Source organism: Prunus avium, chromosome 3 (genome assembly GCF_965620075.1).
Source record: "Prunus avium chromosome 3, drPruAviu1.hap1.1, whole genome shotgun sequence".
Lineage (NCBI taxonomy): Eukaryota > Viridiplantae > Streptophyta > Magnoliopsida > Rosales > Rosaceae > Prunus > Prunus avium.
Window position 1 is genome coordinate 37,091,933 of NC_142286.1, and position 23,281 is coordinate 37,115,213.

Here is a 23,281-nt window from a genome sequence, read left to right on the forward strand (position 1 = left end):
CATATTGGGTGACGTGGGAGCACGTGTGGCCGTTGGGCCCAACATGTGAAGCCTTGCTCTGATACCATGAAGAAAGTTGAGGTTCCACCCCAAAACCAATTGGCAATGGGGGGAGTAGCCCAATTCCTTATAAACCTAGGCTTGGTCCCTTAACTTTTCAATGTGGGACAAATACTCTCAACAAGGTTTAGGTCCCTCATCTTTTCTTTTCGTTTACAACTATTTGGTTTTGAATTGCTACAGAAGATTGAGTGACACAGTAACAAGAACAATTACAACAATTTAAGTCTCATCTAAACTAAGAAATACAACATTCTCAGCAACACATACAAGGATTGAGCTTTCCTAGTTACAGAGGACATAACCAGGAATAACATGGAGGAAAAGCAACTATTGTGGTGAATCACCCACTTTCCTAACCGTAGATTTTCAATCGGAACATCCATGCACCATGCAGTCCTAGATGGAAAAAGTTCAACCCTGTTTTTTAAATCATGGGCTCACCTCTGTAAACATGGAGGATTTTTAGCATCTTCATCGAACCAGTTGCCGGATCAGTGTTGCGTAGATACAGCTGCACCAAAATGGATTAAGCTGCATCCTCAACTTGTGATACTCGCAAGTGCACGAGCCGTTCGGTAGTATAGCGTATGTAAGTGCGAGGTCGATCCCACGAGGATTGGTGATTGAATGATTCAATTCATTTTCCCTACACAAAACAAAAACAAAAACAAAGAACATGAAAGAAGGAAGAAAATAAGAAAGTAACTCAAGCAAATAAGTTCCCAAGTTCAATTTAGATTAATGGATTGATTCTAGCTAAAGTATGATTAAGCCATGGTGTGTGGTCATAACCTTGTGTTCCTAATTCCCTAATTTGATCATTTGTTGTCTAACCTAAAATTAAGCATTAGGAACCCATTAAGCATAGAAGAACATTTTAAACAACCAAGTATGTATCTAATCCCTGTTGTCGAATGTCCATACATACTCTTCCTATTCATAGTTCAATTCGAATTAAAGCATGGTGTCTACTCTTAATTCAAACCAAGATAGCTAACATGCAAGCCTTAATGGTGATCAATCATTCAAACTAGCATATTAACTTATAAGCATAATGAATAAGAACATGAACCATAATTGAAACTTGGAAACTAATCAAACTTGAAACTAAAGAAAAGAATTTACATAATGAAAAATAAATTACAACTAAGAAGCAAAAGCAAAGCTAGAATTGAGAACTAGAAAGCAAAATTAAGAGAATTTGAGGGAGAGAAGGGAAGGGAGCTCTAGAGAAGTGTTTGAGAGCTCCCCCCCTTGGGGTGTGTTTACAAGCTTGGGAAACCTCACTATATATAGGCCTAAGGAAGCTGAAAATCTGAATTAAGTATGGCTAATGCATACAACACTTGTTTTATAAAATCTGAAATGGTTGATGCACTTCACTAATGCATACAACACTTCCATTATAAAATCTGAAATGGTTGATGCACTTCACTAATAAATCCCACCAGCAGCCCTAGCTCATCTTCATGTCACCATGACCAAGCTTCCAACCAGAAATAATAGCTCATCCTGAGGTCAGCATGACCAGCAACTTCAAGGGCTTACGAATTGGGCTTCCCTTAAGCAAATTAAGACTTTAAGCACTCAAACTTGAAGTTCAGAATGTCTTCTTTCCAGCCATATATCATTTGGGCCAATCCAAGGTCGGAGGAGGAAGTTAAGGCCAAAACAAATTGCTAACTCATTTTGCGCGCTGATAAAATCCATCCTGAGCATGGCTCTGTGTTTGCTAGGTAACAGACTCCATATTTATCCAATGGGGCTGAATTTTGGATATGTTATATTACACACCCATGGGAACAACTTTCATGAATAATGTGGCCTCATCCGAGCTATGTAGGTTGCTGAAACAAAGCTTGCAATATGACCTACGAAACTGGGCTGGCAGGGGACTGTAGCCAAAATTGAGTTTGTCTTTAAGCTCTTCATCCATTCATCCAAATTAGGCCCTAACATGCATGGATTGCATCATTTACTATCCAAAGCCCTCATTATTACCTAAAGCTCAATGAACTGAAAGATAAATACAAAAAGGATTAAAAGCACAAGTTTAACTCAAAAACATAACCAAATCATAAGCTAGAAGGGTACAAAATGATATATAAATATGCACCGATCAAATACCCCCAAACCTAGATTTTGCTAGTCCTCGAGCAAAACAAAAGGAAAACAAAGATAAAAACAAACAAGAAGTTAACTAGACCACTTTCGTAGGTAACTCGATTGCATTGAGCATATGCAACAAGCCTTTAAACCTCTAGGCATCCCTAGTAGGAGGAGTTGTGTCTCCTGAGGGTTTAACAGATACGATACCCACAAACGTTTTACTGACTCTGTAAAACAAGGTAATTAGAAAACTTAAAAGATTGTTAGTCTTTAAGCAAAATAAAAAAAAAAAAAAAAAAAAAAAACAAAAATTACATTAACAAAAACAAAACAAAAAAAACAAAGCGACCGGTCGCTAGGCATTTGCGACCGGTCGTTTTGAAGCAGATTCGAAGTCTGGAGCAACATCAACGAGCGACCGGTCGCCAGTTCTTTGCGACCGGTCGCAGGAAGCTAGCGACCGGTCTCTTAGCATTTGCGACCGGTCGTTTAGAAGCAGATTCAAGGTCTGGAGGAAAAACCAAAAGCGACCGGTCGCCAGTTCCTGGCGACCGGTCGTCCCAGTCGTGCTGTGACGATTTCTTACGCGTTTTCAACAGTGTTTTCAATGGCTATCGCTTTCCACAAGATTTCAGAGGCTTAGTGGGTCACTTCTGAGTTAAATGAACGTTGACTACCTGCTGGATAGTTGGGAGAGCACTCATGGCTAATTGGTTATCTTATTTCAAAGATATCACTCTCCATTTTCTGGTGTAAGTGGGAGGTGGCTGAGTTGGATTCTATTTACCTACTTGATCTGACATTTAGTCTAAGTGGTGACTAAAGGGAAGAACGTGGAGGACAAGCTGATATCTTATCTCTTGTCTATTGGCTTGTGTAGGAAATGGGGTGAAGTAAGATAACACAAGAGGAGAAAACAAGTTGAATAATTGTAAGTGGAAGAAGCTGGGATTCCAAGTTGAGTTAGAGCTGTAGTTTTAGTTGTGTGTTCAGAAAAACTAAGGGGAGAGCAAGAGAGTTCTCTAAGTGTATCAAGGTGTTGAGCAAGGGTGTGAGAGAAACAGATTGTGAGGGTAGTGTTCTAAGGGGGTTTCCTTTGTAAACCAAAGTTGTAACCTATCTTCATTAGTGAAATTTCTCAAGGTGATCATCAAAGAGGATGTAGGCAATTTGCTGAACCTCTAATTTGGATGAATGGATGAAGAGCTTAAAGACAAACTCAATTTTGGCTACAGTCCCCTGCCAGCCCAGTTTCGTAGGTCATATTGCAAGCTTTGTTTCAGCAACCTACATAGCTCGGATGAGGCCACATTCTTCATGAAAGTTGTTCCAATGGGTGTATACTATAACATATCCAAAATTCAGCCCCATTGGATAAATATGGAGTCTGTTACCTAGCAAACACAGAACCATGCTCAGGATGGATTTTATCAGCGCGCAAAATGAGTTAGCAATTTGTTTTGGCCTTAACTTCCTCCTCCGACCTTGGATTGGCCCAAATGATATATGGCTGGAAAGAAGACATTCTGAACTTCAAGTTTGAGTGCTTAAAGTCTTAATTTGCTTAAGGGAAGCCCAATTCGTAAGCCCTTGAAGTTTCTGGTCATGCTGACCTCAGGATGAGCTATTATTTCTGGTTGGAAGCTTGGTCATGGTGACATGAAGATGAGCTAGGGCTGCTGGTGGGATTTATTAGTGAAGTGCATCAACCATTTCAGATTTTATAATGGAAGTGTTGTATGCATTAGTGAAGTGCATCAACCATTTCAGATTTTATAAAACAAGTGTTGTATGCATTAGCCATACTTAATTCAGATTTTCAGCTTCCTTAGGCCTATATATAGTGAGGTTTCCCAAGCTTGTAAACACACCCCAAGGGGGGGAGCTCTCAAACACTTCTCTAGAGCTCCCTTCCCTTCTCTCCCTCAAATTCTCTTAGTTTTTCTTTCTAGTTTTCAATTGTTATAATGAGATCTTTGTGCTGAAATTCTCCTTAAGTTTTTCCAAGTTCTACTTAATTTTCATTGTTATGTAAATTCTTTTCTTTAGTTTCAAGTTTGATTAGTTTCCAAGTTTCAATTATGGTTTTTGTTCTTATTCATTATGCTTATAAGTTAATATGCTAGTTTAAATGATTGATCACCATTTAGGCTTGCATGTTAGCTATCTTGGTTTGAATTAAGAGTAGACACCATGCTTTAATTCGAATTGAACTATGAATAGGAAGAGTATGTATGGACATTCGACAACAGGGATTAGATACATACTTGGTTGTTTAAAATGTTCTTCTATGCTTAATGGGTTCCTAATGCTTAATTTTAGGTTAGACAACAAATGATCAAATTAGGGAATTAGGAACACAAGGTTATGACCACACACCATGGCTTAATCATACTTTAGCTAGAATCAATCCATTAATCTAATTGAACTTGGGAACTTATCTGCTTGAGTTAGTTATTTCTTTCTTCCTTGTTTTATTTATTTCCTTTCTTTTTCATTTCTGTTTTGTGTAGGAAAAATGAATTGGATCTTTCAATCACCAATCCTCGTGGGATCGACCTCGCACTTACATATGCTATACTACCAAATGGCTCGTGCACTTGCGAGTATCACAAGTTGAGGATGCAACTGAATCCATTTTGGTGCAGCTGTATCTACGCAACAAGTTTTTGGCGCCGTTGCCGGGGATCGGTAACATTGTTTGATTCTATTTGGCTTTCCTACTTTATTTTTTTTTTCTTAACTGGACAATTTCAAGTTTTAAAGTTAATGACATTAATGGACAAGTTGTGTTTGTAGTCCAACAGAAAAGGACAATTGCCCAACAAGCAAGAGAACTGGGTTTAAGTCCCAGCTTACACAACCCATTGGTGCTTGTTGCTTTGAAGCATGGAATTGGATGTGTGTTGATTTTCCTTTTCATTTTAGTTTTTATTTCCTAATCCTTTTAATTCCATTTCAAGTTTGTGTGTTTGTTTTAGCAATTTATGATAGCTTAATAAAAATGGAGAGAGATGGCAACCTCAATCATAAGAATGGGAAGTGTGGAGCAATGGGAGAAGTCGCGACCTCCAAGTGCATCACATTCGACCTAATCGCTTCAAGGGGGAGCATTTCAATCCTTTCTCTTCTTTGAATTATGTTTATTTCCGTCATTGTTTTTACCTTTTGGTCCGCGTTGAGTTCTTTGTTTTTCTGTGCTGAATCCAACCATATAAAGAACGTGAAATTTGGACTTACGGTTGGAAAGTTATAACCTAAAAACTGAACAGAGGTCGAAGCTGAAAAACATAGAAACGAATCTGTCCAAATGGTGATAAACGGGTGATAGAAAGTGCTGTTTGTTTTTTTTTTTCTTTGGTTTCTTGGTTTGTTTCTTTTAGTACAACAATTTATGTTGTTTGTTTGAATTTGTTTACAGTACTTAGTTCATTTTTGTTTATGGTTTGTTGTTCCATTTTATCTTAATTTGTTTTTGTTTCTTATCTTAAAAATTTTAAAAAGATTTTTCATATGAGCTGACTTATGGTAACTCCAGTGAGCACTTCCGTCAATACAGTGTCTAGGAGTTCTATAGGCGACACCTTCGGTGTCTAAGAAGTTTGGGTTTTAAGCGGGACCATTGTGACCCCTCCAACCTTCCCGGATCCCCTGGCTGTGTTTTCTGAGGCCCTTAACTGGTCATCCGTGAGTTGCTTGTATATTGTGTGTTTTTAAATTAAGTTTTTTTTTATTTTCTTTTCTGTTGAGTCTTTGTTTTTGTTTTGTTTCTGTTTTTGTGTGTTATGTTAGTTTATTTATTTATTTACGTGGTATGGTTAGTTAGTTTATTTCTGAGTGTTAAAACACATTTTTATTTCAAACATTGCATAAAAAATAAAAATAAAAACAAAAATAAAAACAATAAAAATAAAAAACATCATCATCATCATCTTCTTCATCATCTTCTTCATCTTCTTCATCTCCATCATCATCATGGCTTGCCTCTATTTTCTCTTACTTGCAGAATCTGCAGCAGCTCGACATGATCCTCATTTTTCCTCTGCAGTGCTTCCACGTGCAGATTGGCACAGTAGAGCCGCTTCTGCAAGTCCGCCACCATAGCCTTCAAGGAAGCTATTTCCTCGCTCATCGCGGCACACTCCCTTGTCCTCGCCAGTAATCGCATGCCCAAATTGGTAGCGGAGACCGCGTGGAGCACAGTTAAATTGTGGGACTCCTCTACCGCTGCCTTATCAGACCTCTGTGCCACATGCAGATGATCTGTTGGAGTGAGCTTGCTGCTAATCATGCCTCCTAGCAGCACTGCTCTGTTCGACAGTGCCTCAGAAAAGTTCGGTATTGCCTCAGCAAAGTTTGAGGCCGTGCCGTGATGATATGTGGAGTTTGGGAAGACAGGAGTTGGAGGAGCCCTTGTCTGGGCATTCGGTGGTGCAAGTGAGAGCTCAAGGTTGAGATCATCAAGGTGAGTGCATGAGGATGCCATTTGTTTTGCTTCTGAATTTTTTGATGTTTTTCCTTGAGTTTGCAGGAAGAAATGCTGGGTATCATCCGCTTGCAGAAGTGTGGTTTAAATAGACATATGCTGATGAGAGAGAGCCAACACCATTTCGGATTTCCCGGGCATGCTCGACCTAATCGCTTCAAGGGGGAGCACCTTTACTTTACTTTACTTTTTTTCCTCCGTGTTTTCTGGTGTTTAATATTTTTGCCCGTTACTTTCATTTTCTAGAGCTTTGTGTTTTTGCTTTTCCCTTTCGGCTATCATCTTTAGTTTATTTTAGTTAGGGAACTGTGCTTCCATTTCCGTTTGTCGTCTTCGTTTGATTTAAGTTTGGAAAGTGTGCTTTCTTTTCCGTTTTCTTTTTCCTTCTGCAAATTTACTCTTTTATTTCCAAAACAAAATAAAGACAAAAACAACCAAAAAAATAAAATAAATTAAAATAAAAACATCAATAATGCAGTAGAAGTCATTTCTTCACAGTGCTCGGTGTCTCGACCATTGGAGCTTTGAGTTTGGCCCTCTGGCTGTCCTCTTCCTGGGCTTCATGCACAGCCTCTTGGGGCTCACCACTTGAGCTCCCAAAGATCGCAATCTTAGCTTGAGCGTAACTACTCTCACGATCTGCTTGCTTGCGTTTACCCGGTCGGTCTAGGTCCTCCAGCTGCTTTCGCATGTCGCGAGAATACAACTCTACCATCTTTGATAGGTTTTTATTCTCGTCCCGCAATACTTCTAGCTGGTGTCGATTCACCTCCACTATCCTTGACCTTTCCCTTTTCAAGCTTTTTATAGCACTCTGACAATCTTCAACCATACTTCGCTCCGCCGCCAACTGAGCTTTGAGCACCTCTACCTCATGGGACTTCGCAAGTAGGCGATGACCCAAACTTGCGACTGTTGCTGTACTCTGCACGCTCAGTGCCAGGGCATCGCTCACGACCCGGTTGTCATCCCTTGTCCCCAGAACACGTATATCTTTAGGAGTCACTAAATTTCTAGCCACTCCAATGGCAACATCGTTGTCCAGGAGTATTGAGTCAGTTACTGTCACAGGCCCCCGTGCGGAAGCAAAGTAGGGCATCCATACTGGTGCCGCTGCTTGGCCTCGTGTCTGAGTCGGTGGAGCTAGGTTGAGATCCAACGAAAATGGGTAGTTAGAGGCCATTTGATTTCTCACTCTCTTTTCTTCTTTCTTTCTTTTCTCTTTTGTGTGTTTCTGAGTTTGCGTTTTTTTTTCACCCTTTCTTATAGACTTAGTCTTTGACAAACCCTAGCCATTACAGCATCTGAGCATTTTCTGAATCTCCAGCATTCCTTGAGTCCCACAACCTTCTCGCCTTCCAACCATACCCAACTCATTTATCACGACGTGTCTTTTCTGAACGAACGCGTTCAGTAAAGTCTTCGCGCCTTTCCATGAGCCCGTAATTTTTGCTTGTGGAGTCTGCGGCGCCTCTATGCGTCGACACGTGTCTCGCCCTGTCTGTTGGTCCCTTACACTGAACCGAGACATCATGACCCATGTTAAAATCCCGCTCTTTGTGTTGCTGTCACGGTTCGATAGTTTGTTTTTACAAAACTAAATAATAATAAAAAGCCGGAAATGAAAACAAATTGTGGGTCGGGTTTCACTTTAGTTTGGGTTTCAAAGTGGGTTAAATTCACCGTGGTTTGTGTTTCGAAATTGTGGGCTTTGGGCTTCAAAATTTTTTTGGGTTTCAGAATTGTGTGATTAGGGTTTACTGTTTTATTTTTTGTTTGTTTGTTTGTTTGTGTTGTAATTTTTATTTTATAATTGTTTTGTTTTTGTTTTCTTTTGTGATTTTGTGATTTTTTTTATTTGCTTTAATACCTTTCATTTGTTGTTATGACATTGTTTGTGGCTAATTTTTAAACATTGAGGACAATGCTCATTTCTAGGTTTGGGGGTATTGGAGTTTAGCAAGTAAACTTGGTTTTTCTTAAAAAAATTTTAAATAAAAAATAAAAAATTTAAATTTCTTTCTTGTTTTGAATCTTGTTTAGTCACTTTCCGAACACATTTGATGAGATTGTGATAAATGTTGCATGACTTAAATGAAAATTGAATTTTATTTATTTATTTATTTATTATTATTATTATTTTTTTGTTCCTTGTAAATTCTTCTTGTAAAATAAATAAAATAAAATAATTCATTAATTAATTAATTTGGCATCGTTCTAGCATGATATGTTCGAAACCTTCTTTGCACTTGCCATTTGTTTCATAATTTTCCAATTAAAGGATTTGCATGACCCAAAGAATTGTATCAAGCATAAATTAGACTTATATAACCATATAATGTGAGCTTTTGAGCCTTGTGCTTCATTTCATGAGTGTTATACACATACTCTTATTTTCTTGTCATCAAAGTTGTTGTTTGATCTCATTATTCATTGATTTGGTTGAACACTTAAAAGTCATTCATTCTTATGCAATTTGATTTCATGACATTTAAAGAAATGATATTAAGGCCTTCTTTGGATCGTTTGTGCCTTTCAAGCTAACCTTATGCATGCTTAAGCATGATTTTCCATTGTTAACCATTTTGAGCCTACATGTAAACCTTTTCTTTCATTTTACCAATTATATTTGCTCGCCTTAGCCCGAAAAACAAATATTTACCTTTCTAAGGAACTCATGAGCTCTAATTCGGATGTGTTTTTCATGCTAAGTTTGGGAAGGGATATTACATAGAAGAAAAAAAGAAAAAAAAGAAAATCACACAATTGGTGAAAGAAAAGAAAAGAAAAAAGTTATGATTAAATGGTAGTTGAATGAAATTTTGTTTTTGGGTTTCATTGGTGTTTGGAAAGGAGTTTAAATCATTGTAAATGAAGGTATAAGGAGTTTTGATCATGTAAAAGAAAAAAAATCTAATCGTGATGATTCCAAGTCTTGTAAACAATTTTTTTTATGCTCTTACATTGTGAGTTCCTTGGACTTTGTATTATCCATACCTTTCATTTCTCACTCACCTTACACCCTTGACCCCATTACAACCTATAATAAAGACCTAAATTGATCTTAAATGTCATGTGGTTGAATTGCATTCATTTTTCTACTTTTAAGTGTTTGGCATCCTTCTTGAGATCATATTAATGCAAGTTCTTCATCTTTCTATTTCGAGTTAAGTCTTTATGGTTTAACTCTAATCTCATGTTTATAACTGAGTGTTGCATTATAGCCCTCTTCCGAGTGATTCCTTTGTGAGAGGACAACTTTGGTGAGATTTGAAGTTGAACTTGTGCTTTGTATGATTTTTGAAATTGTGTGAAAACTAAGATTGGGGAATTTGTTGCATTTGGCTATCACACTACCACACTTTGAGCATATTATGTTTTGAACTTTGCCGCTTTGTGAATAATGTTTAAAATTGAGCTTTTATTGTTAAAACGTTTAAGTCATGTGTATGAGTCATTTCTCTTCACAAAATGTTCGGAAAGATTGTTTTGAGTTTTTATTTTGATTTTGTTTTTTTTTGTTTTTTGTGTTTTGTGTTTTGTTTTTATTTTTATGTTTGTTTTTGGTTTTGGTTTTGCTTAAGAACTAACAAATCTAATAAGTTTTCTAACCATTTTGTTTTGTAGAGTTAGAAAAACGTTTGTGGGTATCGTAACTGTTAAACCCTCAGGAGACACAACTCCTCCTACTAGGGATGCCTAGAGGTTTAAAGGCTTGTTGCATTCGCTCAATGCAATCGAGTTACCTACGAAAGTGGTCTAGTTAACTTCTTGTTTTGTTTTTAACTTTGTTTTGTGTTGTTTTGCTCGAGGACTAGCAAAATCTAGGTTTGGGGGTATTTGATCGGTTCATAATTGTATATCATTTTGTACCCTTCTAGCTTATGATTTGGTTATGTTTTTTAGTTAAACTTGTGCTTTTAATCCTTTTTGTGTTTATCTTTCAGTTCATTGAGCTTTAGGTAATAATGAGGGCTTTGGATAGTAAATGATGCAATCCATGCATGTTAGGGCCTAATTTGGATGAATGGATGAAGAGCTTAAAGACAAACTCAATTTTGGCTACAGTCCCCTGCCAGCCCAGTTTCGTAGGTCATATTGCAAGCTTTGTTTCAGCAACCTACATAGCTCGGATGAGGCCACATTCTTCATGAAAGTTGTTCCAATGGGTGTATACTATAACATATCCAAAATTCAGCCCCATTGGATAAATATGGAGTCTGTTACCTAGCAAACACAGAACCATGCTCAGGATGGATTTTATCAGCGCGCAAAATGAGTTAGCAATTTGTTTTGGCCTTAACTTCCTCCTCCGACCTTGGATTGGCCCAAATGATATATGGCTGGAAAGAAGACATTCTGAACTTCAAGTTTGAGTGCTTAAAGTCTTAATTTGCTTAAGGGAAGCCCAATTCGTAAGCCCTTGAAGTTTCTGGTCATGCTGACCTCAGGATGAGCTATTATTTCTGGTTGGAAGCTTGGTCATGGTGACATGAAGATGAGCTAGGGCTGCTGGTGGGATTTATTAGTGAAGTGCATCAACCATTTCAGATTTTATAATGGAAGTGTTGTATGCATTAGTGAAGTGCATCAACCATTTCAGATTTTATAAAACAAGTGTTGTATGCATTAGCCATACTTAATTCAGATTTTCAGCTTCCTTAGGCCTATATATAGTGAGGTTTCCCAAGCTTGTAAACACACCCCAAGGGGGGGAGCTCTCAAACACTTCTCTAGAGCTCCCTTCCCTTCTCTCCCTCAAATTCTCTTAGTTTTTCTTTCTAGTTTTCAATTGTTATAATGAGATCTTTGTGCTGAAATTCTCCTTAAGTTTTTCCAAGTTCTACTTAATTTTCATTGTTATGTAAATTCTTTTCTTTAGTTTCAAGTTTGATTAGTTTCCAAGTTTCAATTATGGTTTTTGTTCTTATTCATTATGCTTATAAGTTAATATGCTAGTTTAAATGATTGATCACCATTTAGGCTTGCATGTTAGCTATCTTGGTTTGAATTAAGAGTAGACACCATGCTTTAATTCGAATTGAACTATGAATAGGAAGAGTATGTATGGACATTCGACAACAGGGATTAGATACATACTTGGTTGTTTAAAATGTTCTTCTATGCTTAATGGGTTCCTAATGCTTAATTTTAGGTTAGACAACAAATGATCAAATTAGGGAATTAGGAACACAAGGTTATGACCACACACCATGGCTTAATCATACTTTAGCTAGAATCAATCCATTAATCTAATTGAACTTGGGAACTTATCTGCTTGAGTTAGTTATTTCTTTCTTCCTTGTTTTATTTATTTCCTTTCTTTTTCATTTCTGTTTTGTGTAGGAAAAATGAATTGGATCTTTCAATTACCAAGAATATGTAAGTGCGAGGTCGATTCCACAGGGATTGGTGATTGAATGATCCAATTTAGTTTCCCTACACAAAATAGAAACAAAAACAAAGAACATAAAACAAGGAAGAAAGAAATAAGTAACTCAAGCAAATAAGTTCCCAAGTTCAATTTAGATTAATGGATTGATTCTAGCTAAAGTATGATTAAGCCATGGTGTGTACTCTTAATTCAAACCAAGATAGCTAACATGCAAGCCTAAATGGTGATCAATCATTCAAACTAGCATATTAACTTATAAGCATAATGAATAAGAACAAAAACCATAATTGAAACTTGGAAACTAATTCAACTTGAAAACTTAAGAAAAGAATTTACATAACAAAGAAAAATAAATTACAACTAAGAAAACATTAAGGAAACTAAGAGAACTTTGAGGAAGAAAGGAAGTGTTTGAGAACTTTGAGGAGGGAGAAGAAAGTGTTTGGGAACTTTAGAGAATTTTGGAAGAACATGTGTTTGAGAGTTTTGAGGATTTTGGAAGGGAATGTGTTTAAGACATGGGGAATTTGGAAGAGAGTGTTTGAGAACTTGGAGGATTTGGAGAAGAAAGTAGAGAGGTGTTTTGAGAGCTTTGTGGATTTTGGAAGAGAGTGTTTAGGAACTTTGAGAATTTGGAAGAGAGTGGTTGAGAACTTGGAGGATGTTTGTGAACTTGGAGAATTTGAGAACTTAGGGAAGGAAGAGAAATGTGTTTGTGAAGTGTTTGAGACATGGAGACTTTTGGAAGAGAAGGGAAGTAGAGAGATGTTTGAGAACTTTGAGGATTTTGGAAGAACATGTGTTTGAAAGCTTTAGAGAATTAGAAGAAGAGAAAGGAAAAGTGTTTGATATTTAGTACAAAGAAAATTTAATAGAATGATCTTATTACAACAATTGAGAACTACAAAGGGAAACTAAGAGAATTTGAGGGAGAGAAGGGAAGGGAGCTCTAGAGAAGTGCTTGAGAGCTCCCCCCCCTTGGGGTGTTATTACAAGCTTAGAGAACTTCCCTATTTATAGGCCTAGGGGAAGTGAAAATCAGAATTCAATAAGACTAATGCATACAACACTTGAATTATAAAATCTGAAATGGTTGATGCACTTGTTTCATGTCACCATGACCAAGCTTCCAACCAGAAATGATAGCTCATACCTAGCTCACCATGACCAAGCATCCAACCAGCACATGCTGAGGTCAGCATGACCAGCAACTTCAAGGGCTTACAACTTGGGCTTCTCTTAATCAAATTAGGACTTTAAGCACTCTAAATTGAAGTTCAGAATGTCTTCTTTCCAGCCATATGTTATTTGGGCCAATCCAAGGTCGGAGGAAGAAGTTAAGGCCGAAACAAATTGCTAACTCATTTTCCGCGCTGATAAGATCCATCCTGAGCATGGTTCTGTGTTTGCTAGGTAACGGACTCCAGATTTATCCAATGGGGCTGAATTTTGGATATGTTATAGTACACACCAATTGGAACAACTTTCATGAAGAATGTGGCCTCATTCGAGCTATGTAGGTTGTTGAAACAAAGCTTGCAATATGACCTACGGAACTGGACTGGCAGGGGGCTGTAGCCAAAATGAGTTTGTCTTTAAGCTCTTCATCCATTCATCCAAATTAGGCCTTAACATGCTTGAATTGCATGAATTATGCTCTCTAAAGCCATCATTATTACCTAAAGCTCAATGAACTGAAAGAACTCAATGATGGATGAGTCTTACACACACACACAGAAATTAACCAAGCACAAATGACACAAGTGTTTATAGAGGTTCAGCAAATTGCCTACATCCTCTTTGATGATCACCTTGAGAAATTTCACTAATGAAGATAGGTTACAACTTTGGTTTACAAAGGAAACCCCCTTAGAACACTACCCTCACAATCTGTTTCTCTCACACCCTTGCTCAACACCTTGATACACTTAGAGAACTCTCTTGCTCTCCCCTTAGTTTTTTCTGAACACACAACTAAAACTACAGCTCTAACTCAACTTGGAATCCCAGCTTCTTCCACTTACAATTATTCAACTTGTTTTCTCCTCTTGTGTTATCTTACTTCACCCCATTTCCTACACAAGCCAATAGACAAGAGATAAGATATCAGCTTGTCCTCCACGTTCTTCCCTTTAGTCACCACTTAGACTAAATGTCAGATCAAGTAGGTAAATAGAATCCAACTCAGCCACCTCCCACTTACACCAGAAAATGGAGAGTGATATCTTTGAAATAAGATAACCAATTAGCCATGAGTGCTCTCCCAACTATCCAGCAGGTAGTCAACGTTCATTTAACTCAGAAGTGACCCACTAAGCCTCTGAAATCTTGTGGAAAGCGATAGCCATTGAAAACACTGTTGAAAACGCGTAAGAAATCGTCACAGCACGACTGGGACGACCGGTCGCCAGGAACTGGCGACCGGTCGCTTTTGGTTTTTCCTCCAGACCTTGAATCTGCTTCTAAACGACCGGTCGCAAATGCTAAGCGACCGGTCGCTAGCTTCCTGCGACCGGTCGCAAAGAACTGGCGACCGGTCGCTCGTTGATGTTGCTCCAGACTTCGAATCTGCTTCAAAACGACCGGTCGCAAATGCCTAGCGACCGGTCGCTTTTAGGCAGATTCAAAATCTTCCTTTCAGCGCCAAAACCAACCTTGTATCCTTAGGTGAGCCATTTTCCCAACAATCTCCACCATGGCGAGCCTAATACTCCTTGTGGACATCATTGCCTTCTAGGACATCTGTAATGTCTTGAGAATCGTCCTAATAACTCTCAAGAACTCCACCTCAATCTTTAGCATGTAACAAGATTGAGCAAGCTCAAACAATGCTTGAACTTAGCTGTTGTGACTGGCTTTGTTAGGCAATCTGAAGCGTTCTCATTTGTATGAACCTTCATTATTGTGATGTCTCCATCATTCACCCAATCCCTTATCCGGTGGTATCTCACATCAATGTGTTTGGACCTCCCATGGAACACTTGATTCTTCACTAAGCAAATAGCACTTTGACTGTCACTTAGAATCACCACCAAGTCTTGAGCTATCCCGAATTCCTTTGCCAATCTCTTCAGCCATACCGCTTCTTTTGAAGCTTCCGTTAAAGCCATATACTCCGCTTCCGTAGTAGACAAGGCACTAACCGATTGTAACACTGCTCTCCAACTAATCGGTCCTCCACCACAAGTGAAGACATATCCTGTGGTGGATCTCCTCTTGTCTAGATCTCCTGCATAATCAGAATCTACATACCCCGACACACATGCCTTTCCTTGTTGTCTTTCAAACAATATCCCAAGCCTTTTGGTGCCCTTCAAGTACCTGAGAATCCATTTTGCTGCTGTCCAATGTTGCCTTCCAGGATTCGCCATATACCTTGACACCACACTAACGGCTTGGGCTAAGTCGGGGCGTGTGCACACCATTGCATACATGAGACACCCTACCAAGCTTGCATATGGAACTTTACTCATTTCCTCCTTCTCCACATTCGTAGAAGGACATTCTTTTGCACTTAACTTAAAATGCTCCGCCAAAGGAGTAGACACCGGTTTGCAATCCATCATATTAAACCTTTCAAGTACCTTGGAAATATACTTGCTTTGTGACAGCCACAACTTGCCTTCCTTTCTGTCTCTCCTTATCTCCATTCCTAGGATCTTTTGTGCAGCACCAAGATCCTTCATGTCAAACTCCCTTCCAAGTAATGTCTTCAAATTCTGGATTTTTGACATGTCCTTACATGCAATTAGCATGTCATCAACATAAAGAAGCAAAAGGATGAAGTTACCATCCTTGAATGCATGAGAGTACACACAACAATCAGATTCACATCTTCTATACCCAATCTTCATCATGTAAGAATCGAAGCACTTGTTCCACTGCCTTGGAGATTGCTTCAGTCCATACAAAGACTTCTTCAACCTGCAAACCAGATTTTCCTTCCCTGCTTCAATGAACCCTTGAGGTTGGCTCATGTAGATGTCTTCCTCCAATTCACCATGAAGGAAAGCAGTCTTCACATCCATTTGCTCCACCTCCATGTCCTCTTGTGCTACTATGGAGAGTAGTAGTCGTATAGAAGTATGTTTCACCACCGGAGAGAAGATTTCATCATAATCAACTCCCTCCTTTTGCAAGAATCCTTTTGCCACCAACCGAGCTTTGAATAAGGTGGCACCCTTCTCATGCATTTCTTCTTTCTTCCTAAACACCCATTTGCAGCCAATAACCTTGCGACCTTTGGGTTTAGGAACTAACTCCCAAACTGAGTTTTGGTGTAGAGATTCCATCTCTTGCATCATAGCTTCCATCCAACTTTCCCGTTCCTTGTTCTCAACAGCTTCTTGGAACGTGGTTGGTTCTTCTTCACTAGCATTTAGGGCATAGTGAACTGCATCCATCTCCCATCCAAACCTTTGAGGTGGTTTGATGGTTCTCTTGGGCCTGGACCGAGCTATAGATGATGGCTCCACCTGTTCTTGAGCCTCTTCTTCTTCTTGAGTGTGTTGTTGATGCTGCCCAGCTTCTTCCTCTTCAATGTCGGACTCCACCTCCTCCTGAACGTCTTCAGTTGGCTGTTTCTGAGTAGTCTTTCTTGACACCTTCTTGAGTGGAACTTCAAAGGTTGTTTCTTTCTCAACAACATCCTCCTTTGCCTCTGAATTCTTGACTTTGTTCATAGGTATGGTCTTCTCATCAAACACAACATTTCTGCTGAGTATCTTCTTGTGGTTCACTGGATCCCACAGCTTGTAGCCCTTCACACCACTCTCAAATCCAATGAAAATACATTCAAGAGACTTTGGCTTCAACTTGGATCTTTCATCACTAGGAATAAGTGCATATGCACTGCACCCAAACACCTTAAGATTCGAATAATCGATTGACCTTTTAGACCATACCTCCTCTGCACACTTGAACTCAAGATTTCTTGAAGGCGATCGGTTAACCAAATAGGCAGCGTGGTTAACCGTTTCTGCCCAAAAAGATTCGGGCAACCCTGCATGAATTCTCATACATCTCTCACGCTCCATGAGAGTTCGGTTCATCCTCTCCGCAGCTCCATTTTGTTGGGGTGTCTTCTTCACGGTAAAGTGCCTCTTAATGCCTTCACTTTTGCAAAACTCAAGGAACTTGCTGTCCTTATATTCACCACCATTGTCACTCTTTAGGATCTTGATCTTTCTTCCGGTTAGGTTCTCTACTTCCGCCTTCCACTCTTTGAATTTGGTGAAGACCTCAGATTTCTCCTTCATGAAGTAGACCCAAACCTTCCTGGAAAAATCATCCAAGAAAGTCACAAAATAGCGAGCTCCACCCTTCGATTTAACCGGTGATGGCCCCCATACATCCGTGTGAATATAATCTAGCACACCCGTGCTTTCTTCCTCTTTGTTTCGCTGCTTGAAAGCTATTTTTGATTGCTTTCCCATGGTACAAAATCTGCAGAACTCAAGCTTGCAACTTTGAACACCTTTCAACAATTTTCTGTTGTGTAGTTCCTGCATGCCCCTCTCACTCATGTGCCCTAGCCTCAAATGCCAAAGCTGAGTTTCATCTTCCGAGTCCTTGCTTGTAGATACAGCTGCTCCACCTATGATTGTTGTACCACACAACCTATATAGACAATTAGGTTGAATCTCACCCTTCATAATCACAAGTGAACCTTTTGAGACTATGAGTTTCCCTCCATTTGCTTTGAATGAATAACCATTCTTATCAAGAGTTCCAAGGGAAATGAGATTCTTACGCAACTTTGGAATGTGCCTTACCATTCCAAGCGTCCTAACAGCCCCATCATGCATCTTTACCTTGATTGTACCGGTTCCTTTGACTCTACACATTGAGCCATCCCCCATCATCACTTCACTGCTATCTTCTTTCTCATACGTGTCAAACCACTCCTTGTTTGAGCACATATGATATGAGCATCCGGAATCCAAAATCCAATCGGAAGAGGAACACCTTGAAGAATTAGCCAATGCATTTGTTTTAACATTGCTATTAACACACAAAAGCTCACCATCACTTTCCGTGACATCCTCCGCTGTGTTTGCTGCATTCTTCCCTTTGTTCTTCTTCTCCTTCCATATGGGGCAATTCTTTTTCCAATGCTCCTTTGACCCACACTCGAAACAACCATCTTTCGCCTTGGATTTGGACCTTCCTCTATTGCCTTTCTTGCCTTCACGCCTCTTTGAACGACCTCTCTCTCCGGTCTTTGCAACTAGACCTTCACCTTGAGAGTTTTCTCCCGAACGTTGAGTCATCCTATGGTGTGTCATGATGTCTTGCACCACAGGCTCAAAATCAAGAGTAACCTTTCCGAACATAAGAGTGGTTCGGAAGTGTTTATAGGACGAAGGTAAGGATGTCAACAACATGAGAGCCTTATCCTCCGGACTATAATTCACATCCATTCTCTGCAAGTCAGCAACACATCTATTGAAACTACTTAGATGTTCCATTAGATTTCCTCCCTCCTCCATCTTAAGATTCAGGAGTTCTTCCTTGAGGAAGAGTTTGTTGGACAACGATTTCCCTGCAAACATCTCTTCGAGCTTCTCCCATGTTTGCTTCGCTGTATCCTTTATCACGTTGATGAGCACCTCATCGGAGAGATAGTTTTCGATAGCTCCTCTGGCTAACTCGTCAAGAACTCCCCACTCATCATCCGTCATGCTTGCTGGCTTCTTCTCCTTGCCAACCAACACTACATGGAGCTGTTGTTGTGTAAGAGCTGACTTCATCCTTCGTTGCCAAAGAGTGAAGTTCTCCTTCCCTGTGAAAGGCTTTAACTCCACCTTCATACTTGCTGCCTGTGGTGGCTTCATATGCTGTGAACTGCTACCACTCTCAGCTTCCATGTCACTTGCCATCTTCAACACACTAGCACTCCAAGAGAAGAACTAGCTCCAGCTGCCAAACACAGCTCTGATACCACTTGTTGAGAATTAATGACTAACTCACTGCCCTTTTAAGATCTTGTTGTTGATGGACTTTGGACAAAGAACTCAATGATGGATGAGTCTTACACACACACACAGAAATTAACCAAGCACAAATGACACAAGTGTTTATAGAGGTTCAGCAAATTGCCTACATCCTCTTTGATGATCACCTTGAGAAATTTCACTAATGAAGATAGGTTACAACTTTGGTTTACAAAGGAAACCCCCTTAGAACACTACCCTCACAATCTGTTTCTCTCACACCCTTGCTCAACACCTTGATACACTTAGAGAACTCTCTTGCTCTCCCCTTAGTTTTTTCTGAACACACAACTAAAACTACAGCTCTAACTCAACTTGGAATCCCAGCTTCTTCCACTTACAATTATTCAACTTGTTTTCTCCTCTTGTGTTATCTTACTTCACCCCATTTCCTACACAAGCCAATAGACAAGAGATAAGATATCAGCTTGTCCTCCACGTTCTTCCCTTTAGTCACCACTTAGACTAAATGTCAGATCAAGTAGGTAAATAGAATCCAACTCAGCCACCTCCCACTTACACCAGAAAATGGAGAGTGATATCTTTGAAATAAGATAACCAATTAGCCATGAGTGCTCTCCCAACTATCCAGCAGGTAGTCAACGTTCATTTAACTCAGAAGTGACCCACTAAGCCTCTGAAATCTTGTGGAAAGCGATAGCCATTGAAAACACTGTTGAAAACGCGTAAGAAATCGTCACAGCACGACTGGGACGACCGGTCGCCAGGAACTGGCGACCGGTCGCTTTTGGTTTTTCCTCCAGACCTTGAATCTGCTTCTAAACGACCGGTCGCAAATGCTAAGCGACCGGTCGCTAGCTTCCTGCGACCGGTCGCAAAGAACTGGCGACCGGTCGCTCGTTGATGTTGCTCCAGACTTCGAATCTGCTTCAAAACGACCGGTCGCAAATGCCTAGCGACCGGTCGCTTTTAGGCAGATTCAAAATCTTCCCTACACAAAACAAAAACAAAAACAAAGAACATGAAAGAAGGAAGAAAATAAGAAAGTAACTCAAGCAAATAAGTTCCCAAGTTCAATTTAGATTAATGGATTGATTCTAGCTAAAGTATGATTAAGCCATGGTGTGTGGTCATAACCTTGTGTTCCTAATTCCCTAATTTGATCATTTGTTGTCTAACCTAAAATTAAGCATTAGGAACCCATTAAGCATAGAAGAACATTTTAAACAACCAAGTATGTATCTAATCCCTGTTGTCGAATGTCCATACATACTCTTCCTATTCATAGTTCAATTCGAATTAAAGCATGGTGTCTACTCTTAATTCAAACCAAGATAGCTAACATGCAAGCCTTAATGGTGATCAATCATTCAAACTAGCATATTAACTTATAAGCATAATGAATAAGAACATGAACCATAATTGAAACTTGGAAACTAATCAAACTTGAAACTAAAGAAAAGAATTTACATAATGAAAAATAAATTACAACTAAGAAGCAAAAGCAAAGCTAGAATTGAGAACTAGAAAGCAAAATTAAGAGAATTTGAGGGAGAGAAGGGAAGGGAGCTCTAGAGAAGTGTTTGAGAGCTCCCCCCCTTGGGGTGTGTTTACAAGCTTGGGAAACCTCACTATATATAGGCCTAAGGAAGCTGAAAATCTGAATTAAGTATGGCTAATGCATACAACACTTGTTTTATAAAATCTGAAATGGTTGATGCACTTCACTAATGCATACAACACTTCCATTATAAAATCTGAAATGGTTGATGCACTTCACTAATAAATCCCACCAGCAGCCCTAGCTCATCTTCATGTCACCATGACCAAGCTTCCAACCAGAAATAATAGCTCATCCTGAGGTCAGCATGACCAGCAACTTCAAGGGCTTACGAATTGGGCTTCCCTTAAGCAAATTAAGACTTTAAGCACTCAAACTTGAAGTTCAGAATGTCTTCTTTCCAGCCATATATCATTTGGGCCAATCCAAGGTCGGAGGAGGAAGTTAAGGCCAAAACAAATTGCTAACTCATTTTGCGCGCTGATAAAATCCATCCTGAGCATGGCTCTGTGTTTGCTAGGTAACAGACTCCATATTTATCCAATGGGGCTGAATTTTGGATATGTTATATTACACACCCATGGGAACAACTTTCATGAATAATGTGGCCTCATCCGAGCTATGTAGGTTGCTGAAACAAAGCTTGCAATATGACCTACGAAACTGGGCTGGCAGGGGACTGTAGCCAAAATTGAGTTTGTCTTTAAGCTCTTCATCCATTCATCCAAATTAGGCCCTAACATGCATGGATTGCATCATTTACTATCCAAAGCCCTCATTATTACCTAAAGCTCAATGAACTGAAAGATAAATACAAAAAGGATTAAAAGCACAAGTTTAACTCAAAAACATAACCAAATCATAAGCTAGAAGGGTACAAAATGATATATAAATATGCACCGATCAATCAGCTAAAACCATTTTATGGAAAAAATGGTTATAAACGGCAGAGCTGGGCTCGAGCCAATTTTCTTGAACCAATTTCTGAATTCGGACCGACCCAACAATAGAAGTTTAATGTGCACCATTTTCAGAGCTCCATTGCCACCAGACTTTGTTCGAGGCACTTTTGAATTTACAAGCACAAAGAAGCATTAAGGCACTTGGTGATGAAGAAGAAACAACAACAATATCAATCGCTTCATCTGTCAACGTTTTCTCTCACATGTGCCTATGCATGGGTTTGTTTAGCCAAGACAGAGGAAATAGAAGGTGACAAAATAGTTATGATCTTTAGCGTTGACTGTGAGTCCCTCTTGGACCCTCCTCTACCTTTCAAACTATTTTGGGAACTGCCTAGCGAGCCGTGCAGTAGTTGCAGAGAGAAAAGGCCTATTAGGAGAAGATGGGTTGGTTTTGGCTGTAAATGCAATCACTGAAGTCATAAAAGGTTTGGATAAGGGGCTGTTGAATGGTGCAGAGAATTGGATTTCAACTTTGTACCGTGATATGCAAAGCACTTAAGTTAGAGTGCTTACCATTCTTGGCTCAAATCGGTTTCAGCTTTATGATACTGATTTTGGATGGGGAAGACCAAAGAGAACAGAAGTCGCGTCTATAGATAAATCGGGGCCGATCTCTTTATTAGATAGCAAGAATGGTGGTGGAGGTGTTGAGATTGGGTTGGTTTTGAAAAAACAATATATGGATGCTTTTGCTGCTCTGCTTGCTGAAGGTCTTGAAGACCTGTGAAACCTTTGCAACAAGCATTTTAAATTCACTGTTCTCCACAAACATGAGCGTAGCTAAGTTGGTTAGAGCTGATGTATTCCTAACTCTGCAGCCGAGTTTGAATCACTTTACCGTAATTTAGATTAAATTAAAGTAGTGTTTGGGCCCAAATTTGCCACGCCGAAAACAAAAGCCCACACCATCTCCTAGGCCGCTCGTATCAGACGACCTCAAGCCCATCAGCACGACCCAGCCCATTAAACGAGTGGACAGGCCAAGAACACCTGGCCCAAAACGTTAAGAGGCCTGGGAATAGTGGAAATCAGAAAGCAACTTGGGCCTTGGAAGAACTAGAATGGGGCTCAAAACGCAAACTAAACCCAGCTGATCTTTTAAAAACAATCCCACGTGATCCCTGACTAAGAAAAGTCAACAAAATCGGCTGAAATCAAGATTGAACAGGAGCAGGTATGAAAGAAGGACATTTTCTGAAAAACTCTGTTGCCAGGAGACAAAGCCCCGTTTTGTTTATTCGGAAGATATCCTTCTGCACCAAAGAAGGCGCCATTTTCAAAGGATAAGCACACGCTGTTTCTATGAAAATGAGATAAAGCGGGAAACAGGGAGTTGTTCAAAAAATGGGAACTTGCCATCGCAAGCTTCAGACTCTTGCAAAAGCAGTTGAAATGGAAGAACAGTATGGCACCCCATCAAAACGCAGGGAAATGATCACTTCAAGAAACTAATTGATAAGTGCTCGCATGCCAGAAAATGGATGGAACCCCTGTATGTTTTAAATTAAAAATTAAAAAGATCTTTTGATTACTTGCCGCCCACTTTCAAAAGAACATTTCATATATATATAAGAGGGGGTGAACAGAGAAAAGGACAATCAACCAACTCAACCAAAACCCAGTCAAAAGACAAACACTCAAAATGATCACTTGATCACGAGAACTCCAAGCTAAGTCCAACAGACCCAGAGTCTGAAGCATCTTAATTTCAAAAGCTTTTTCAACAAGCTTGCAGAATCATCCTGT

General features: G+C 39.5%; 1 pseudogene; it reads left to right on the forward strand.

Annotated features, from left to right (window-relative positions):
- The first annotated feature begins 408 nt into the window (after nt 1-408).
- LOC110772168 (phenolic glucoside malonyltransferase 1-like) lies at nt 409-22,262 on the forward strand (annotated as a pseudogene).
- Nucleotides 22,263-23,281: the final 1,019 nt, after the last annotated feature.